We start from the raw sequence: 8,305 nt of genomic DNA, 5'->3' as shown, positions 1-8,305 counted from the left end.
TGTTTAGGGTGATGGTTTGACTTTCCAAGAATTCCACTGAGGCTATAGGATAGTGAGGTCAGCAAACGTGCGTTCAAATCCTCATCTTGACCTCTGAGTAGCTGTGTGATTTTGGGTTAAATATGTTGCATCTCTTTGGGCTACCCCATCTATAAAACGGGAAGAATGATGTCTCCCACACAGAATTCTTCAAGGGAGTAAATCTATCACCCAGCCTGGGAGAGGAAACTCCTAATAATTGCTCCCCTTCCCCACAGCAAAATCCTTATTAGCTATTTATGCACTAGTCAAGTTGGTGTTGACAACGTAAGGGTCACTTTGAACCCTTTTTCCTTGACCTGATTCCTCACTCTTTCTAATCCTCATTTCCATTATAAAGAATAGATTTCCGGCAAGTGAGAACAGTGGCATGGGGAAAGGGGTGGGGAAGAGTGTTTCTGAAGGCAAGCATGGGAATATTCTCAAAGGGAATAGGAAAGGCCAGTGAGTCCTAGTCATCCCGTAGCAGGACCCACAGGGTGAGAGCAAGGGCTCAGAAAGACTTTATGGTGTGTCCAGGGAGAGCTGGTTCCTTGCCACTGGTCAGAATTTCCCTACCCCACAAAAGAGAGGGCCGTCTGTCATCAAGGTCTTAGGTTAGGACCACAGAATACCATGACAGGTGACAATTAGAGAAATCTTTCCCGTTTACCCCAAGGCAACAGAAGCCTCTTTGATTTTGGTGTGACTCTCAGAAGCAGCCCTATTATTGATGGCTGAGATGAATTTTCCCACTAAATTGTACAGAAGTGGGTTCAGAGTTAGAATTCATTCACTCAAATAACAGTTAAGTTTTAAGACCTTTAAATATCTGAAATTTAAAAAAATATTTTTTTTTCAGACCTTCAAGTCAACAGCAGTAATTGCCTGATGTTAGTGAATCAGAGCAAACTTTTTTTTTAAAGGCAGAGGATAAAAGCCCAGAACCTCTACAGTATTCATTAACCTCTCAGCAGACCTGGGGCTGCAGCCTCTAAGGTGGTTCTGGGTTCCCTCACTCTCTCTCTCAAAATAAAGAAATAAAATCTTAAAAAAAAGAAATCCAACAAACCTGCTTATTTTCTTCAATTTATAGGTCAGATCTTATATTCTCTATCTCACTGAGCATCCCTCACATCCAAGAAATTTCTGAGTATTAAAAAAAAAAAGATCTTTGATTACATAATCCATTTTCCTGGAATTTAAAAAGGTTAAGCCAAGTTCTGTTCAAGATGAAAAGACGGAGACAAAAAGTTTAAGTGTGATCTGTTTATTGTTGCCACTATGGGTACATTCTCCTAATTCTCTGCCTCAAATCCCAATGATGCTTTTATATATGTGCAACACATGTCAATCTCTAGTTTCCTTGAGCTGAAATGTTTGGCTTTGAAATGTGAGGCATCTTTCAGGAAACAGAGTGGTAATGTGTAAGCTGAAATGTTTCAGTGATATTTCTAAAGATTTTTTTTTTTTTTTAATTTATTTGACAGAGACACAGTGAGAAAGGGAACACAAGCAGGGGGAGAGGGAGAAGCAGGCTTCCCGCGGAGCAGGGAGCCCGATGTGGGGCTCGATCCCAGGACTCTGGGATCAGGACCCGAGCCGAAGGCAAGATGCTTAACGGCTGAGCCACCCAGGTGCCCCTCAGTGATATTTCTTACATCACATGAAACTCATTGTGAAATGCCACTAGATTCAGTCCTTCATTGTATTTAGAGAGCCTGAAGCTTTTGTTTTTATGGAGATTAGAAAAGGAAACGTGAATTCTATAAATTTAAGTGAAATTAGAAATAAAAATATATCTTACACAGTTATAGTACAAATTTTGCAAAGACTTCACAAGCCACAAAATCTTAGAAATTATTATAAAATTATTTTTGTTCCTTTTCTCCATTTTCTATAAGGTCAATTCCTAAATTAGTCCCCTCTTTGTATTATATGAAATTGGCTTTCAGATAAAGGACAAGTGATAATAAATAAGGACTGCCAGGGCCTCAAAAGATGACACTGAAGAAAAAAAAGATAATTAGGAAAAGCAGAAGTCTAAACATTAACGTTCTGATTAATATTGGATGAAATCAACTTAACCCTGGTAAACCAGTCCTATTTATTTATAGCTAATGAAGAAGAATTTAAGTTATGCTACTTAAATATAACGATGTTTTGGAAAGCAGGTATTTTTGAAGATATGTATTCACAGCAACTAAATGTAGACTGTAGTCTATGTAGGACTTATTGTTCTTTAGTTTTATATCCAATAACTGCATCAAAGCTAATATTGATCTTTCGTTTTAAAAATGCCAGGAAACGCTCAGGAAAGATCCTAAAAAAAAAAAAAAGACACATGAAAATAATTAGGAAATTAATATTAAGTGTATTTGTAAATTATCTTCTTTTAAAATACTTATATTTATCATGTATCATCTTTTTTTGCATGAGGAAAAGAACTTTTTAATTTCTATTCTACGTGTGAGGCAGCTATACATAATGTATAAATCAAATACTGGAATACAACCACATCCAAAAAAAGGAAAGAACAGGCACATACAAGATGGAAACTATTTTGTTGGACTTAACTTCCTTTCTCTTTCTTTTTTCTTTCTTTCTTTCTCTCTTTCCTTTAAGGGTAAGGAAGTTTTCTGGATATTTCTTAAAAAACCAGACTTCAGCCTTATTGCCCTAGTCCCCACTTAACAATAGGTATTTGTAAAGTCTCCCCATTATAATGCTGTTTTCTCATCCACAGCTGGCTATGGAAATGCCTGTAGGATGGACCTTTCCATCCTACGGTCTATGGAGAGCCTCGGATGAGTATGTGCTATAAGCCTTGTCTAAAAACCGAAGGCATGGGAACCTGGGTGGCTTAGTCGTTGGGCGTCTGCCTTCGGCCCAGGTCGTGATCCCAGAGTCCTGGTATGGAGCCCCGCATCGGGCTCTCTGCTCAGCGGGGAGTCTGCTTCTCCCTCTCCCTCTGCCTGCCGCTCCCCCTGCTTGTGCTCTCTCTCTCTCTCTGTCAAAAATAAATAAAACTTAAAAAAAAATAAAATAAATAAAATAAATAAAAACCGAAGGCATGATGTGTCTCTTACTTCCCTGCACTATTTCCTAATGGATGTAAGTGCTGCTGTGACAGCTAACATAAAAAAAATTCATAGCAACTTCTTGGCATCAGTAGTTTCTCAATCAATAGAGATAACACATATCTCTAATCTGTGGTTTGGGTGTATCCCTTATCAGGAATCATCTTAAACAAAATTAGTCTTAAAATTAGGAGCTTTAACTCTGAGTCACTACTCTATGTTCTTTCCAATTAAATCGATTTTGTTTTCAAAAGGAAAAGGAAGGAGGCTTCGCCTCCTTTAGGGTAGGAGTGACTTGAAATATTTGGTTTTCGGGGCGCCTGGGTGGCTCATTCGGTTAAGCGTCTGCCTTCGGCTCAGGTCACGATCCCAGGGTCCTGGGATCGAGCCCCGCGTCGGGCTCCTTGCTGAGTGGGGAGCCTGCCTCTCCCTCTCCCACTCCCCCTGCTTGTGTTCCCTCTCTCTCTGTGTCTCTCTCTGTCAAATAAATAAATAAAATCTTTAAAAAAAAAAGTAATATTTAGTTTTCGAAATATATATATGCCTATGTTTCTCCGAAGATCTAAGAGAGGAGGTGTCTAGAACTGAAGAGTTGACAGGCTAAAGGCTTTTAAAACAAGAAACATGGGGCACCTGGGTGGCTCAGTTGTTAAGCATCTACCTTTTTTTACTTTTTAAGATTTTATTTATTTATTTGACGGGCAGAGACACAGCGAGAGAAGGAACACAAGCAGGGGGAGTGGGAGAGGGAGAAGAAGGCTTCCCGCGGAGCAGGGAGCCTGATGCGGGGGCTGGATCCCAGGACGCTGGGATCATGACCTGAGCCAAAGGCAGACGCCTAACGGCTGAGCCACCCAAGCACCCCAGCTGTCTGCCTTTGGCTCAGGTCATGATCCCAGGACCCTGGAATTGAGCCCCACATCAGGCTCCTTGCTCCACTCCCCCTGCTTGTGTTCCCTCTCTCGCTGTGTCTCTCTCTGTCAAATAAATAAATACAAATCTTAAGAAAATAAAATAAAATAAGAAACATGACATTGGAAAGGAAGTGAGAATAGGAACCAATTCTATACATGATAATCCAAAATATTATTAAAAATGTTCCACTGAGAGACTGAGGAGACAGAGCTGCTAAATGAAAACGTAGATTAAAGCACTTGGTTTTCAGCATAATGCTGAACAAGTTATTTAACTTTTGAGTTTAAACTCCTCATGTGAAATTGGAAAAATCAACACCTACTCCACAGCGCTCTTGGGAAGAATCCATGTGTTATTTTTTTTGTACATGACGGACATGTAGTAGGTCTAACATTTTTTTTCTCCCCACCCTAAATGGGCAAACCTCAGATACTGCAGGTTTTGTGCCAAACTACTGCAATAAAGAGAATATCACAATAAAGTGGGTCAAATGAATGTTTTGGTTTCCCAGTGCGTATAAAAATTATGTTTACACTATAGTGTAGTCTATTAAGTGTGCAATAGCATTATGTCTAAAAAAATTTTATAGACCTTAATTAGAAAATACTTTATTGCTAAAAACATGCTAACCATCACCTGAGCTTTCAGTGAGTTGTAATCACTGATCACAGATCACCGTAACAAATATAATCGTGAAAAAGTGTGAAATAGTGTAAGAGTTAACAAAATGTGACAGAGACATGAGGTGAGAAAATGGTATTGGAAAAATGACACCAGTAGAGTTGCTTGATAAGGGTTATCACAAACCTTCAGTTTGTAAAAAACCCAGTATCTGAGAGTACGGTGAGATGGAGGGCAATAGAATGAGGTATGCCTGTCCTTAAGAATATTGAGGAATTTGTCACATTCCAATGAGACTGAGAGAATCTAAACAGAATATCTAAGTCAGGGTAACCATAGTTGACCCTTGCACAACATGCACAACATACATATATCTTTTGACCCTCCAAAAACTTAACTACTAAAAGCCTGCTGTTGACTGGAAGCCTAACTGATAGCTTAAATAGTCAATTAACACGTGTTTTATATGTTATATGTATTATATATTATATTCTTATAATAAAGTAAACTAGAGAAAAGAAAATGTTACTAAGAAAATCATAAGGAAGAGAAAATACATTTAAAGGACTGTACTGTATATAAACAAAAATCCACTTCTAAGTGGACCCCTGCAGTTCAAAGCCATGCTGTTGACCCATGCAGGGTCAACTGCATATACAGACATCTGACCAGATGGCATTAAAATAAGGCTTGGCAATTGAGCACCAAACATTCACAGTCAGAAAAACCAGGGCAATGCTAATAATAGCGTTAATTATAATAATAATAGCTGTATATAACATTTATTGAGTATTTACAGTATACCCAATACTTTAAATGCATCATTTTATTTATTCCCCACAGTCCTATAATGTCTTATTGTCTCCATGTGACAGATGAAGACACTGAGCTTCCAAGAAGTTAAACAACTCATCTTATATTCATGTGGTAAGCAAGTCACAAACACAGTTTCATCTAACTCCAAAGCACAAACTTTGAGTCTCTCTGCTAAAGGTCTAGGAAATAGAATTAATTTATTAAATCAACACACATTTTGGTGCCCCCCTCCATGTGTCTATCAAGTCTTAGGAGTACAAGCATTACATACAGTGATGAAAACAGGCGAACTTCCTTCCCTTATGGACTTACATTCTAAGGGACTGTAGTCAGAGTGCTTACTTATGAAATGTAACAAGAAGAATGCTAAACACTTCACATGTTTTAACTTGGTTATTCACCCAGGAAATCCTTGAGTTTTACTACCTAAACTAAGGTATGTTCAACCATAGTTCCTTGGAGAATGGGCTAAAAAGGGGCTAAAGAGCCTAACATGCTTTTGATCTTTTGAAGTTTTTTCAGTTCCTAGGTCAGTAATTCTCCAAGTGTGATCTTGAACCAACTGCCTGTGGCAACTGCCTGTTAAAATACAGATGTCTGGGTCCCAACCAAAATATCCTATATTAAAACCTCTAGAGGTGAGCTTTAAGAATCTATTTTTAAAAATTATCTTCCCAAGTGATCCTGATACCCCACCACGTAGGGACAGAGAACAAGAGGCTGGCTTCCTTCCTTCCTCCCTCCCTCCCTTCCTTCCTTCTTTCCTTTCTCCCTCCCTTCCTTCCTTCCTTCCTTTCCTCCTCCCTCCCTCCGGCCCTCCCTCCCTTCATTCCTTCCCTCCCTACCTCTTTTAACCTAAGCCACCTCTTCACATTCCCCTCATGACCTGGACCAGCCTCACTGCCACACAGTGTTCTCATATGAATAATGAGGCAATGTGCTATAAGGAAGGTGGTTAAGCCAGTGGTTTCCAATCTTGGCTGTACATCAGAATCACTTGGAAACTTGCACCTCTCAGAGACCAGCCCACACCTCAGGCCAATTACAAGGGTCTTGAGGAGTAGGTCCCAGGAGTTAGTATTTTGAAAACTCCCAAGTGAATTCCAATGTAAACAAAGCTGACACCTACTAAAGAAATGCTTCTCAAATTTGAATATGCATTCAAATCACCTGTGGATCCTACAAGAATGCAAAATTCTGATTCAGGACATCAAGAGATTCTGTTTTCCTAACAAACTCCCAGGTGATGCTGATACCACTGGTCCCTGCAAGTAGCAAGGCTCAAGGATCTCTAAAATCATAGAAGATTATTTAACAATTCCGATGCTTCAGTATGATGTTGCACAAAATAAGAGCTTGATGATTATCTTTGTATATTCAGATCAATATCTAACACCTAACGATAGTCTCCTCCAATATTATTGTTCTATGATTCCATTATGTAGTGATGCTTAAAAACTATCCTTCTTTATAGTCATTCATCCATGAGACAAGGCTTTCAGAAATATACACTTCTCCTTCTCTAAAAAGAAAACTTAAAAACTTGTGGAGTTTCTTCAGTTCAGTAAATGATTGCTATACAAACGCTGCTTCAAGGACTAACAAATGTGGTATTAAAAACTGATGGATTATTGAAGCCTATCGTTTTTGTACCTTAATTCCATTCAGTTGTACTTTATCAGATGTCTGGTTTGAAATCTGAGTAAAAACATGTAATACATAAATCTTTATTTATAATGCTAATAAACGTAAATATCACTTACTTTTCCACCAGTGTTAAAAGGCTTACAGAAGATGGAATAAAAATCATTTTCTGGTCAGTCAGGATCCCTTTCATCAGCTTGTCTACCACTTCCTCAGGTTCCAGGGTGGGTCCCAAACTGAAATCAGAAGCAGTCTTTAGCAACAAAACGTTTCACGGAAGCTTCCACTTTGGTTAGGTGCTAAACAAAGAAGTTAAATTACCATAGGAATCATAACATAACGGACTTGTAGCATCTGGCCCATTATAAGTGCCCCCAAATAGTAGCTGCTTCAGCATGAATAATAACAACCACTTATTTAGTGCTTATCACATACTGTGCACTGTGCTAAACACGCTCCATAGGCCATCTCACTGAAGTTTTGCAACAGCCTGTGACGGAGAGACTACAGTCCCTATTTTGCAAATGAGAATTATAGATGTAGCCAGGACTAAAAAATAATTGAACTGGATTCGGACTGACAAATTCACTTTTAAATCTTTAGAAGTCTTGGCGCGCCTGGGTGGCTCAGTCAATTGGGCATCTGCATTCAGCTCAAGTCATGGTCCCAGAGTCCTGGGATGGAACCCCACATTGGCGGGTTCCCTGCTCACCGGGGAGTCTGCTTCTCCCTCTCCCTCTGCCCCTCCTCGCACTTGTGCTCTCTCTTAAATAAATAAATAAATAAATAAAATCTTAAAAACAATCTTTAGAAGTCTTGGGGAAAAAGTCAAATACCATGATACAAATTTTATTATATACTAAGTCTCTTCAGTGAACGATTTCTAAAGTGTCAGAGAAAATTAAAATATAAAAATGTGCCTGCTCCTAGTACCGAAAATCTATAAAGAACTTATCAAACTCAAAACCCAAAGAACAAATAATCCAATCAACAAATGGGCAGAAGACATGAACAGATGTTTCTCCCAAGAAGACAACCAAATGGCCAACAGACACATGAAAAAATGCTCAATACCACTTGGCATCAGGGAAATAGAAATCAAAACCTCAATGAGGTACCACCTCACACCAGTTCAGAATGGTTAAAATTAACAAGTCAGGAAATGACAGATGTTGGTGAAGAGGTGGAGAAAGGGGAACCCTCCTACACTG

General features: G+C 39.0%; 1 long non-coding RNA gene across 1 annotated transcript; it reads right to left on the bottom strand.

Moving 5' to 3' along the window:
• Positions 1-1,272: 1,272 nt before the first annotated feature.
• Positions 1,273-7,334, bottom strand: LOC112815561 (uncharacterized). The gene is made up of 2 exons (XR_003206018.2): positions 7,214-7,334; positions 1,273-2,341 (listed from the first exon to the last, which is right to left on the bottom strand). It is a non-coding gene; the product is annotated as an uncharacterized lncRNA (long non-coding RNA).
• Between the last annotated feature and the right edge of the window lie 971 nt (positions 7,335-8,305).

This window comes from Callorhinus ursinus, unplaced genomic scaffold (genome assembly GCF_003265705.2).
Source record: "Callorhinus ursinus isolate GAN/ISIS: 27379988/994484 unplaced genomic scaffold, GSC_fseal_2.0 scaffold1926, whole genome shotgun sequence".
Lineage (NCBI taxonomy): Eukaryota > Metazoa > Chordata > Mammalia > Carnivora > Otariidae > Callorhinus > Callorhinus ursinus.
This window is presented reverse-complemented; position numbering and strand designations above follow the sequence as displayed.